The sequence below is a fragment of the Daphnia pulicaria genome, chromosome 4, assembly GCF_021234035.1.
Source record: "Daphnia pulicaria isolate SC F1-1A chromosome 4, SC_F0-13Bv2, whole genome shotgun sequence".
In the NCBI taxonomy this organism is placed as follows: domain Eukaryota; kingdom Metazoa; phylum Arthropoda; class Branchiopoda; order Diplostraca; family Daphniidae; genus Daphnia; species Daphnia pulicaria.
Genome location: NC_060916.1, coordinates 11,522,684 through 11,536,181, shown reverse-complemented (window position 1 = coordinate 11,536,181; position 13,498 = coordinate 11,522,684). Strand labels below are relative to the sequence as shown.

Here is a 13,498-nt window from a genome sequence, read left to right as displayed (position 1 = left end):
CGAGAACAGAAAAGGCTGCGATGGAAACGGTGCCATATCAACAAGCAGTGGGCTGCCTGAACTATCTTACACACGCTACGCGGCCAGATATTGCGTTTGCCGTGAACCAAGTCTCGCGCTACTGCCACAATCCTGGACCCCAACACTGGGAAGCGGTCAAACATATCCTGGCGTACCTCAAAGGAACCACTCAGTACGGCATATGCTTTAATGGAAGTAGTGGGAGTAGTGACTGTGCCCTAGTTGGCTACACCGACTCTGATTACGCAGGTGACCTAGATCACTATCGCTCTACAACAGGATACATTCTCTTCTTTAATAATGGTCCAGTCAGCTGGTGTAGCAGGAGACAACCGTCGACCGCATCTTCCACCACTCAAGCCGAATATCAAGCACTGAGCGACGGGTCAAGAGAAGCGGCCTTCTTTATGTGGCTCCTACAGGAGCTAGGTGTTGAGAGTAAACGAGCCGTTACCCTCTTCTGCGACAACAACGCCGCGATACAGCTAGCCAGCAATCCTGTGTTTCGATCAAGAACGAAACACATCAACGTTGCATACCACATCGTCCGTGACTATGTAGAGGCGCACCAGATCAAAGCTGAACGGGTGGATACGAAGGACAACCTGGCCGACATCCTCACTAAACCTCTTCCGTCAACCGACTTCAAAAGATTTCGTGAACTCATCCGGGTTCGACCTCTTCCAGAGTAACAGCCCACCCGCTAAAGAAGTTAAAGGGGCATAATTGCTGCCTTGAATGTCGTATTTACCTCATGTTTCCTCTTTAATTTTTGAGTGGGAGTGTTGGTGCAAAAATTGCGCGTCAGCGTTGCTGAACCAAAGTTGGTTGCATAAACCGATCAAAGAAAAACTGTCTGCTGTCACCGCCAGTTGTCAACTCCCTACTCTCTTCTCTTCTCTTGAAAAGTGTCTCTCTGAAATTTCGCTCTCTTGTGTTTCACAATTTCAACTGTATAGAAGGTAAAGAAAGACATTCAAACAGAATAAAAGGAAATCTTGTGTGTTAAATCAATTCTAATCAGTATAACTTCCAACAGATAACCCAAATATCCGGGTTGGCTCTTTTGATTATTTCGTAATAGTTGGACAAGATTGTCGATTTGCCGGTTCCAGCTATGCCAGAAATAATAAACACTTGGCCTTTCCTACTTTCTTTATTAATTAGATCTTTCTCTGCGATGACGATACCTTTAGACAACTGAGAATCTCTCGAATTTTGCAATTCTTTTTTTCCCACAATAATTTTCATTTGTTCCCATATTTTTTCTTTGTGACTATCTTCCGCAGTCAACCATTTGATGCATCCTTGCAAATCGACGGTGCACTCTTTCTGAAGTTCATCTGTCGTGCATTTCATTTTCTTAGCTAGTTCATCGTAAAATGTATTTTCCCAGGGAAACTCCAATTGCCTCTCAATGTAAAGGAGCGGCTCGAAACGTGCAGAGGTACACGCAGGAATTTTGATTGTACTTGTTGTTATCAATTCTTCAATTGAATTAAAATCAATCACCTCTTCTAGGTCTCCGTATGCGATTAGATCGTCTAAAGTTTTATCGCTCCTTTTAATTAAATCTCCCACAGATTTTAACGTACCTTGAAAATCTATTTGCTTTTCAATTAAAGCTCTTTTGGATTCCTCACTTAGATCGCTTAAGTTTAATTTATCATCCACTTCGGCTTCGCCTTGACTAACGATAATGATTCTCTTATTCGGCATCTTTTTGACCAGCTTTTGATAGAATTTTTCGTCATTTTCCGTCGAAATTCCGTCCTCGCAAGCGACAACAAGAAGATTATGAGAATGTTCCGACTTGAGTGTCTTTTTGAATTTTGAACGGTCTTTTTGTAGGCGACTTGATGACGTCACTAAGTAGCTATCCTCATACTGGAAATATTCTTGCATCATCCTTGTGTGATAGGTGACGGTTTTTTCTTTTCTGAGCATTTCAAGTGCCGCAATGACTTTAACGGCTGTTCGTTTCGGTAATGAAGTAGCGATACGCCCGATTCTATCTGGTGATGTCAACATCTTACTAATTTTATCTTTCATCTCCCCAACTGCCTTATCATTAAATTCCAACACTTCCTTCAGCTGATTTTGGTAGTCGATCGAAATGGCCGTCACACGCAATGACTTCAACTTCTTTTTACCTTCTTTAAAAATATTTTTTCCTTCTTCCGATGACATGAATTTCGAGTCTTTCTCCTTGAACCAGTCCAGCATCTTTCTCAAGATAAAATCCGACTTAAAGTCACTTTCGTGCAGACTGTAACGGTCGTTTAACTCTTTTTTCAATATGTCACCCAGTTCCACTTCGTTTGGTGTGTGAACGGCAAAGACGAGCTTGTCCAAGAAATTCTCAATTTCCTTATCACCAACCAAGTCATTGAGCGATTTATTCTCATCTTTTTTACTGTTTATACCAAACGAACCGCTCAGCTGAATAGTCAAGTCCATCCAATAGTGAATAAAAACGGCGTTGCGTAGTTTCCTTCGAAATTCCAGCCCTTCCGGAGAGAGATTTATTCCGTTAAAAAAGTTATCAGTAAACGATTCCTTTTTTGACGTTCGCCCTTCCCCATCAATGACCTTCTTATTAATTAACTCGTCATAAAATTCATCAAATATACACAAATCCAACTCCATTGGTTGGGTTTGAGAATATTTGGGCAACAGTTTTCTGAGAAATGTTTCGTCAAAGTCAGTTAGTTTCTTGCTGCTATCAACTACACTCTTTTTCGTGTCATCGCGTTTTAATTCTAATTTTCCCAAGTAATGAACGAATGTTATCTCGGAAAGTATTACACGAAAGTGACTATTATCTCCTTCCAGAAAGCTTGGGCAAAGTTTGGCCTCTTTTTTGTCAACCACTTTTTCGGCAACCAAAGCAACATGGTAAATTTTAAATATGGGTACCCTTTGGTCTAATTGTTTTTTATCGGTGACGTAGTCGAGCATCTTCTTGGCCAGAAGATGGACGTCTGACCACCCTGCCATTACTCGACGCAATTTGTCCGTTTTCTCTAACCGGTAGCGAACTGGTATTTTGTTATCTAACGTTTTATCGAAAGATAAAATGTTATCGCGATCGTCCAGACGTATCAGCCCGATCCCGCCTTTTCTGAGCTCCTCATCACTTTCGAAGCCAATGTTGGTACAAATGATGCAATCCTGAATAGTCTCCGGGAGAATTCCTTCAGCTTGTTTTATTACTTCACGGTAGTACGAACGGAAATATTTCGGTAGACTAAATTCTCCATTATTGTCGTTTAGCAGATCAGCTGCCGTGATTTTTTCCCTATCTTCGTTCTGTTTGTGTTTGGCCTGCAAGAATCGATAGCTCTCTGTTTGATCACTTTTCTTGAACTTGAAAATCAGATCGTCGAATTTACCGCCCATTCCGGTTATTTCCGTTCCCAAACGGAATTGGAAACCGGCACCAATTCCTCGAATTAAGAAAAGCATCAACAGTTTCAACTGAAACACAGTACCGTGCAAGGTGTTTTTCAGTTCACAAGATGGAAGTGTGTTCTCGCTGGTCGATGCGAGTCTCGTAGTAATTCTGGCTTTCTTAATAGCGGAACCTATTGGCTCATCGCCACTATCGTTTTGGTTTAGTCTTTTAGACATTTTACAGGCTCTTAAATTTTACACGATTTCACTACACAGCGCTTTAATACGGCCTATTATGATGAATGCAAGCAGTGTTCACTTATTGAAACACGTAGGCTACCGCAAATGTCACAAGTGATTTAGAAAGAAATCAACAACAGGCAATCACACAGGAAAAGACACAACTGAAAAGAAGTCAGAACCTTAGCGACCAGAACAATCAGATCACAATACTGACTAACGCGAGTGATATTAATTTGGGTGGATAAAAATGAAACGCACTGCGTGCGTATGTCCCTTGATATTGCATTATCTTTTTGAGATAAGCTGCTGGTGCAATCGTACGAAAGTAACGTTGTTGTCTTGTTGTCTAAAACCTGCTTTTTGAGGGTTGGTTATCTACGCAGCAAGCTTATCCGTGTACATAAAAAAAACCGTGCCTAATGAGTGAAGTAGCTGACAGGAACCAGCGGGAATTAGTAGCACCAGCCACATTTTTAACTGCTTGACCAATATAGGCGGATAGATTACGTAGAGCAACGGCTTTGCTCGGTGTGGTGGGTCTCGCATTTTTCCCTCTCAGGGATGGATGTAGCAAATCAAGAAATGAACGTTGGCAGCGCACGCTACCCACTTGGAGCCATGGAGCGTGCGCTTAACTTTTACGCCGTTTATACTTGGAGAGTAGGTGATTTGTTGTAATAAATACCATTGCTCTACTAGGAGTCTTGCGTGTCAATTTTTAACCGTTAAATTTTTTTTTAAATTTTGTATTGCAAGTTGACAACAGATCGAAGCGCAGATTCGAAAGTTTTGAACGTAGTGACAAATGGTGACCGCAGAGGACGCCACGAATCGGGTCTGTTTGTCTGCTGCTCCCGCCGGTCTGTCGTTCAACAAGTGAAACTGTGAAAGTCTCTTCACGTTTATTATTAATTGCTGCTTCGTTTAATTTAATTACCCAAGTCGATTTTTGTTAAAGCCTTGTCGAAACTGCTGTGTGGTTTCCCTTTTTTTTCCCCAGAATCGATTTTTATCAAGTAGTCACGAAACTTATCTTTAGTCCATAACTGTTAGGTGAATTCAGTCGGTACACCTGACAGCTTAATTGTTAATTGTGCAAAAGCATGTCTGGAGTATTCGAATTCATTTTCAGTTCATAATGTGTTGTTCATCATTTTAATTTATTTTCGTTATAATTGGCACTTCAATTAACTTTTCCAACATTTTTTTTTAAATTACAGGAATGCAAAACTCGTTTTGATGACTTCTTATTAGTAGCGACCATCGTCGTGTGGATGCGGATTGGTCACTTTCGGCGGGCGGACCTGAATGAATCGGCGGAACTGATAGAATGGGTATTTTTTTTTTTTTTTTTTTTTTTTTTTTTAACTGAGCGTTACCTCCTGCAGGAGTGTCGCTCGAATGTATTTTACGGTTTCATGGCAATATAGTTACAACACATATGTACATTACTTTGTTCCCGTGGCGCCACTCACGGGTGGTGTTGGAACCAGAGGCACATGGGAGGGATTAGAGGCCAGGATAAGGGCAATATACAGGGAACATAGTGCATGGCGAAAACTAATACACGAGTAAAACAACACGAATAAGACAACACGAAAAAGGGAAACTGGGCCTATTTACACCACGCTGGGCGGGCGATCATCCGCGAGCTCTGCTTGGCTTTTTGGAGTCTACCCGGTTTGGTTGCACCTTCAAGACCATCAGCCGACGGCCACCGGTACAGCCTCCACCAAGCAGAGAGCGGTGAACACAGTTACAGCGGGAAAATCTCTGGCTAGCTTGAAGTTAGAGATTGGGCATAAGATCAATATGTACAATTAAATCGCAAGGGCTCACACTCTCCTGACCAGCAGGGGAGCAGAGCCGCAATTTACACAAGATAAGAACCGCGAGATGACCTCCTTGGCAACCTAAGTAAATCTTAGGGCCAAGAGTGAACATCGAGAGCGGTAAGGTACAAGAAGGGAGGAGAAGAATAGAGACCAGAGCCAATATTCAAGCAATTAAAACATGCCTATCAAAACAAGAGGAGAGAAGATCTCAAGCAGTGCAGTGGATGGGTGGGCAATTCTAGGAGAAGCCGGAAAAGAGAACGGGGGAGCGACTCGTCACAAGCCATCGTTCCAACGCAGACGCTTGGTTGATCGAATAAAGCGAGTGAAAGCTTTCCAAACAACTGGATTAGACGGGATGGACGAAAGTGGTCTAGGCCAAAGGCCATCAGTAGAACGGCAGGAAGATGAAAATAAAATACGTTGGTTGGAGAAGGCGGGGCAGAAGAATAAAAAGTGCTCGACTGATTCGGACAAGCTGCCGCACTGGCAGCATGGGGAGGCAACGAAATTGAACCGATGTTGATGTGCGCGAAGGAGCGAGTGGCCAGTAAGGATTTGGGTGACTTCGGCAGAGAGTTGGTGGAGGGGAATTGCAGAGGCTGACTTGACCGTTGGAAAAAATTCTCTGACTGAGTGGCCGTTTGGAGATGCCCGCCATTCGGACTGCCACACACCCTGGGTCAGGTTTCTTATGGTACTATTACAATAACTTCTAGATGATAAAAGTGTGGGTAGGACCTCAAGGCTATCGCCAGGGAGGGAGCAACCCGCAATGGCAAGCTGAAGACCCTCTGCTTTAGAAGGCTGGCAGATGCATAGTAAGATTTTGTCACGATATGGTGCCAAATGGTCCAGACAGAGACGGGCAACCTCAGAAAGCTTAGAGTTGTGTCGAACGAACTCGAAAGAGGAAGGATGGTAGGCTACAATTTCAGCGGACCCCCCTTCTCTCACCACACGGCAGGCCCTAGTAATTGCGTGCAGGACGGACAGCTGCATAGCAAAAAATGCAGTGTCAGCTGGTAGTGGGCCGCTAGTGAAATCAAGGATTTGGGAATGGCTAGCTGTTACGAGGCAGCATTGGTGTGCTGACGAAGAGGAAGTAGAAGCGACAAAGATACGTTGGACAGAGCAATCGAGTGGTAACAAAGTGCAGCCCTCCCGTAGGAATGAAGGTTGAAGAGGGTGGGTCCAAGGAGGCCAAGAGTGGCAGAAATGCCGCCTGTTTGAGTCGCACTTCGGAGGGGGGGCGGAGCAAGGCAGAAGCCTAGTAAGCCAGTTCAAAGAGGCAGCTGAGAAATGCCCAGCGGATGTCGTGCAATAGCGACGGTAGGTGATCTCACGCACGCGTAGGTCGATTGGAAGGGTGTTAGAAATGATTAGGCAACCTTCAGAAGAGACAGTTTTGAACGCATTGATTAGGGGGAGGGTAATGATTCGCTGGAAGGATCTTAATTGCTTCACTCCTTTCTTGGTGGCAAGAAAAGGGGCCCAGACAGAGCACCCATACAATAAAATTGGTTCAACCGCAGAATGGAAGAGGAATTTCAGTCTTCTCTTGTCGTAACCCCAAGTAGATTTTAGGCTTGACCTAACCGAAAAAAACGCGCGTTTAGCAGCGGCGATTTTGTTGGTAACGTGCAAGTCCCACTTCAAGCGACAGTCAACAATGAAACCGAGAAAAGTGGTTTCAGTGGAAGGAGTAATAACCACACCATTAATCAGCAAGTTGAGATGAGACCAGTCAAAAAGTTTTTTACACACGATCATGAAGACCGTTTTTACAGCGTTCAGGGTCATTTTGTTGTTCAAACACCAGTCGCTGGCACTATTGCACATAATCTGCAGGTTTTTAGTAGCAATTAGTGGGTCTTTGTGGTAGGTGGCCATAGTGAGATCATCGGCGAACCCAACTGACAGCGAGGGAAATGGAAATTTAGGACGTAGAACGTCATCAATCAGGATAGACCAAAGAATTGGTGAGAGCACGCCGCCTTGAGGACAGCCGAGATCAACGCATACGGAGGATACAGTACTGCCAAGAGAGAGAATTGCAGTGCGGTTGGAAAGAAACCCAAGGATAATTCGCGTCAGATAGCGCGGGCATTTCCGACTGTCTAGAGCCGAAATAATTGCTGGATGCCAGGCAGCATCAAAGGCACTCTTAATGTCGAGAAACGCGCATGCCGTCACACAATTGTTTGCCTTAGCAGTTTCACAAAAAGATACAAAGGAGTGGGCAGCCGTCTCGGTTGATTTGCCTTGAGAGAAGCCGTGCTGATTGGGACTTAACCAATGGGAGATGGATGCAGACCACAAGATTCTGTTCAAAATAAGTTTTTCAAGGATTTTAGAGAAGGTGTTGACCACACTGATTGGGCGGAAGCTGTTTAGAGTGTCGTACGACGACTTGTTTGGTTTACCAATAATTGTCACTTTGGCGACTTTCCAACAATTAGGAAAGTACGAGAGCGAAAAACAAGCATTCATGATCAGTAAGAGGACAACGGAAATTTTACTAAAACAAGCGTTGATAAGGGCAGTAGAGAGGCCATCAACCCCTGGGGCCGACTTGGAATTTAATGATGAAACAGCGTCAGTCAGCTCGGTAATTGTGATCAGCGGGGGGGGCAAAGGCTCAAGATGTGGGGAAGGAGATGAATAGGAAGCTGAGAGCTTTTCGGCGGGAGCATGTGACGCATTTGATGGGATAGGAGACGGGAAGAAGTGTTCTGCGCATTTGTTAAGGATGAAAGATGCATCGGAAGTTGTGGAGCCGTCGAAAGTGAAAGTGGACGGTAGACTAATGCTGGACGACTTGCCAGATGCAGTTTTCAAGGCAGAGAAAAGGTCGCTACTGTTAGGGTGAGAATCACATAATTTCTTCCAGCTTGACTGCTTTGCACGCCGAATCTCGCGTTGATAAGAAGATTTTAAAATACAGAACGATTGTCTATTGGCAGTAGAACGATCCACCGACCATAATTTAAAAGCTTGGCGTGTTTTGTGCCTGAGTGACCACAGCTCTTTGGTCCACCATGGCATACTGTTAGGGGTGGAGGAGTGTTGGCTACGAGTCTTTGAGCTGCATGCAGCGGAGGCGATAATTGTGGTCAGTGATTCCACCATAGTATCAACTGCCTGAGTTGACGGAGCAAAATGGGTCGTTACACAGGGTTGCATTGAAAGAAGCTTGATAGCAGCAGAGACCTTGCCACGAAATTGTTCCACGTTGATACGGGATATATGAGGAGTACGGACCTTAGTTCTTACGGAAATGAAAGGGCTAGAGGAAGCTGACCGTTGATCTATTTCAAAGTAAATGTAGGGGTGGTCAGACATGGAGGGAATAGATGGAAAAAACCAACGAGAGCTTTTGACAGAGCTCCCAGCAAGCGTAAGATCGAGAAATGAGGTGCCAGCAGGAACGAATGAAAGTTGGTCTAAAGGCTGATTTAAGATTTGCAGGCAGTTATCTGAAATTACAGATTCCAATTCAGTCCCTCTAGCGTTGGTACATTTGCTGTTCCAGATTTTGTTCTTGGCATTAGAATCAACTGCGACGATCGACAGCTTGGTAAGAATGCCACCGATGCCAGAGATAAACTGAGTCACTACGTCATTGATAGATGGACGAAGATAGGCTGAAATAAAACGAAAGGTACCAAGTGGAGTGTGCAAATCGACGGCCGCAATGTGGTTTGACTGGCTGCGACAAACTGCCCGGAAGGTAGTGGCAAGAGAGAGCCTGACAAGAACAGCCGACCCATATGCATGATCTTTGGAGAGAGAGTGAAAAGATATATAGCCAGGAGGAATATTTGAAACTGTGGGAGAATTACTGTTCTTAGCATAAGGTTCTTGAATAAGGATTACATCAAATTTGTTTTCTAAAATCACCTCCGCCAAGGAGGCGGATGCAACCTTTGAATGACGAAGATTCACTTGCAAACATCTGAAAAGGCGATTAGGATTTAAAGTATTGTCAGGCATTAAGCACGCTCCATCCTAATCCTGTATCTTGCCACGGCTTTCATTTGGGAGGGACAAAGTCGATCACCAGCTTGATGATCACCTTTGCAATTCACACATTTCCATACCTTGCTAGAGCAGTCTCTAGTAAGATGTGGACCAGCGCATTTACCACAGCTGGGCTTAGGATCACGACATGTCGCCAAAACATGGCCATATCCTTGACATTTAAAGCATCGGCGGACCTCTCGGTCTAAAAGAATTTCAACAATACGGGCGGTGGTGTTGAAAAAATCAACCACACCGTTAAGGATGGCAAGATCACGGGTCTCTTTACAGTTGAAAAGAATTTTGACATGGCCCTTGGAAGAGTTAGGCTTTGCAAACAATTGTGAAACGGAATCGATTTTACCCTTCAACCCAAAGTTCCTCAACATTAACTCATCTTTCAAACTTGGTAGGTAGCTCAAGTCAACAAACAATGCAACAGCAGGGTACAGTTTGGTAGGACGAGACACAGAATTAAAAATATTTACACTGTCAGGTCCAGCCTTGGATTCCAGAATAGATTTGGCACGATCAAGGTCAGCTGGGTCGTTAAGCCGGACGAAAATGTTGTTGTCCTTTTGCCTGACTGACGCTGGAACCGGGCCACCAGCGCCGGAATCAAGGAGCTTCTCCAATCCAGCCAGGGAGAGTCGGTCAGGAGGCTTGGCGCTGGTTGAGTAACTTGCTACGAGGACGGGAGCTTGCTGGCCTCGGACGGCTTGTGAGTACAGAGGTTTACCCGAGTGAACCGGAACGGCAGGTTGAGAAGACAAAGAAGCACGCTGGTCGACGAATCGAAGAGTCATCGCATCCGCGAATGCGAGCTTTACATCCACCAGGTCGGATTCCAGCTTGGAGATACGTTCATGCTGGGTCTTGACAAAGTCGATAGCCGCCATTAATTTCTTGCAAATATCTTCTCTGGTGAGGGCATCAAGGTGAGAAAGCTCGGAGTCGTCGGTGAGGCTGCTGTAGTCTTCGTAACGAATTTTCTTAGAATCCGACATGGATACATCTGGGCTGGAATCCGCAGACAGTGGACGTTTAGGCTTGGGGACTGATTTTGGAGTTGAGAAGACATCCTGGTCACTAGTGGCTAGGGTGAGAAAACTTGCTGCATTGGTTGACTGCTTGCTGTTTGCTTTTTGGAAATCTTGAAAGCAGTTCGTGGTGCAGAACTTTCGACTTTTCTTTCCCTTGAACGATTTATGGCAAAAGCCACAAGTTATGGCAGAAGTTGCCGAGCCAGGCTCAGAGATGTCGCCACCGTCGACCTGACTCATGTTGGTGGCTGGGACAGCAAATTCAAGCACACAGAATTTTACAATCAACAGAAAAAATTTGGTCCTGTTACACCGAGATCACGGGTTTTCAGTCAACAAAAAGAGACCACAGGCGAGAATGTAGGGCAAAAAGAACACTAGGTAAACAGTGATTGATTGGAGACTAAAAACTCTGACGTTTGCTGGACTAGCAGACGACGTGTTGTGAAGAGGTGATAGAATGGGTATGGAAATTTTTTTTTAAATGTATCATCTCGCGGCAAGTAAAGTTGAACTATTACCAATTTTACTTACGTGAGCGCTGGTGAGTTGGTCCCAAATGTTTTTCGCCACCTGGTAATTTTATCAAGGATCAGGCATGCCACGAAATCAGTTCCTTATCGTAGATCAGGTATCAGCTTCATAAAGTCTATTCAGTCCGTTCAGTGACAATATTTTTTGAAGAGGATCATTATCGATCCTTCGCGCTTGTTTTATTGATTTCTAGCAGTTCTAGAAAAGCTACGTATCTAACAAATTCTTGTATCCCTTTTCATCTCCGACAACGACTGTTGTATACGGATATTTTTACTAACGAAAATTTTTATATTGTTATATGGCACTCGCTGAATATATTGCCACCATTGCAATATCTTTAACTTGACTTTCATTTTAAAACTTCCTAAAAGTTTACCCTTCGCATGCTCTTTTCCTTAATTCTGTAATTTTATATAAAGTGAATCTTCTCATTCTCTCTCAAGTGAAAAATTCTCATTTAGCAAAGTTTAAAATTTAGACAAAGATATACTTTATTTGCCACTGGAAGCTATTACATTTTGGAATGACTTCCAGCCTGTCCAACGGGACAGTTGTGGGGTTGAAAAAATTTGTTTGATTTGATATTTTACTTGAAATTTAATCAATGAGTGAAAGAAAGAAAACTAAATTTAACACTTGTAATGAGTACCGAAACTATCCATCAAGATTCATATTTATTGCTTTCACATGATTAACATTTCAATTAACACTTCCAACATTTTCTTCAAATTACAGGGACACTAAAAACAAGGCGATGACTCCCAATTGCTTCCGCAGGCGTTGCTGTAGCAGTCATCGTCGTGCGGATGGGGATTTAAAAAATTATTACATTCACGGTAAGAACAAACTGATATAAAGTATTATTTTTATTTTTTTTTTGTTGGAGTGATGGGCGTAGTTTCTAGGAATCGACTGAAGGCCTTAGGGGGTGTCACAAAGAGGTTTAAATTCGGTGGGTAGGCAAGAGAATTGTGGGAATCGGCATTTTGTGTTTGTTGGCCGTTATCGGCCCGTGCAAGTCTGGCACGGCCACGCGAAAACACGGAAGCTTTTTTGTAGCTTCTCTGTCCGTTTCGCTCTTTTGATAGACAATTAAGAGTTTTTATTGATTTGCAATTACTGACCGCCGTTCACCTTTGCGACATCTGCAAGCCCGTGCCCACGCTTGGTAGCATGGCCACACGGAAAGAACAGATGAAGACGATCACGGCCCATGCCACCGTTTATAGATGCAGAGTCGTGACAAGGAGGACGTCGGGGGGAGTTGTTGCTTTCTCTTCTTGTTTGCGAACAATGTAGACCAGCGTCCGCCTTAGCCTCACCCGCCGGCCCGCGTCCGCGCTTTGCAACACGGCCACTCGGGCCTGCAAATGATTACCTCTCGGCCCATGCCACCGTTTATAGATGCAGAGTCGAGAGAAGGAGGATGCGGGACTAGGTCACGCTTGCTGTGTTTATAATTAAACATTTGATGGATTCGTGTCGTGTAGGGTGGCTGGGAGGAGAGTGGATGTGGGGGTACTACAAGTACTACAAGACATATTAGAGGGTTTTGTAGTCGGCGGGAGCGCTTGATACCGATGGTGTGTGGTGATATTGGAGTTTCTTGGACGTTGATACGGGATCAGCTCAGTGGGTTGCATAAGAATGGACAGATAAACAGGACATGATGGACTGCTTCCGTTGTTTCACCAGAGCAGAGGCAGGATTCGGTTGAGCTTGAGCTTCAGCCTGTGTTTGTGGATGGCTGTTTCAATGGGAGTGGCCAGGCCTCTTTTAGGATTTGGGATGGATGACGTTTTTGTGGCGTAGAACGTGAACAATATGGGAAAACGACACGGGCACGACACGGTACAAGGAATAAGAAAAACGGAACAGAAACATAAGGTCGGGGCCACTAGGCGGTCGGTTTTTAGACCTTTTTCCCTTCTCTTTTTAATAATATCCATATAGAATTTCTTTTATTATACATTCCAAACATTAAAATTGCAAATTGGAAACTGGAGCTATAAAAAAAAAGAAACTTTTCGATTACTTCCGATTGCTAATCGCTTCGTCACTGTTGTCGTCAATGCTGTCCGACGAAGACGCGATTTCTTCATCAGTGCTGTAGTTGGACGTAAGTGATTCCGCGTCAGGTTCTACGGCGGTATCAACGTGATCACGCTGAATCTCTTGACGATCTTCCTCGGTCAGATGGGCCAGCATGGCTTCAACTAAATCCTTTTCTCCCTAAGAAGCCACTGAGTTTATGACGGAGTGGCGATCGCGGGCGATCGCCATAACAATGGCAACTGTGAAGGACTAAAGTGCTTTCACTTTATTTTTACCCAGCTTAGCACACGCATTGATAGAATTTGTTTTACGTTTTGAAAGGCGAATCGCTATCCTCTGACGAAG

General features: G+C 44.1%; 1 protein-coding gene across 2 annotated transcripts in view; it reads left to right on the top strand.

Moving 5' to 3' along the window:
* Positions 1 to 13,498, top strand: part of LOC124337045 — a 42,545-nt gene that overhangs the window by 14,984 nt on the left and 14,063 nt on the right. The window lies entirely within an intron of this gene.